Source organism: Macrobrachium rosenbergii, chromosome 2, assembly GCF_040412425.1.
Source record: "Macrobrachium rosenbergii isolate ZJJX-2024 chromosome 2, ASM4041242v1, whole genome shotgun sequence".
Taxonomy (NCBI): domain Eukaryota; kingdom Metazoa; phylum Arthropoda; class Malacostraca; order Decapoda; family Palaemonidae; genus Macrobrachium; species Macrobrachium rosenbergii.
This window is the reverse complement of record NC_089742.1, coordinates 77,928,297-77,928,624: the sequence shown is the minus strand read 5'-3', so window position 1 is coordinate 77,928,624 and position 328 is coordinate 77,928,297.

Genomic DNA, 328 nt, shown 5'->3' with positions numbered 1-328 from the left:
ATAACACGGCCAGATTGATTGTAGAAAATGTCTACATAACATGCGCAAATAATTTAATGGCAGGCAACATTGGAAACGGGTTTGAGGTCAGCATATCCGAGTCATATACGCAACAACGAAAAAGAGGACATACAAAAACAAAGACTATGTGGAGAAGCCGCAGGCAGAGAAGTTCAAGGCCACGAGGGCAGAGTTGCATAGGTGATGGATGCTAATTAAAGGATTTACGAAAGCCAGGACTCGGAATTGGAACAACAAGGACTTTAATTCTCTCCCTCAGACGCATATAGACACAACAGGAACACATGTCTGGTCATTTTACGGCTAC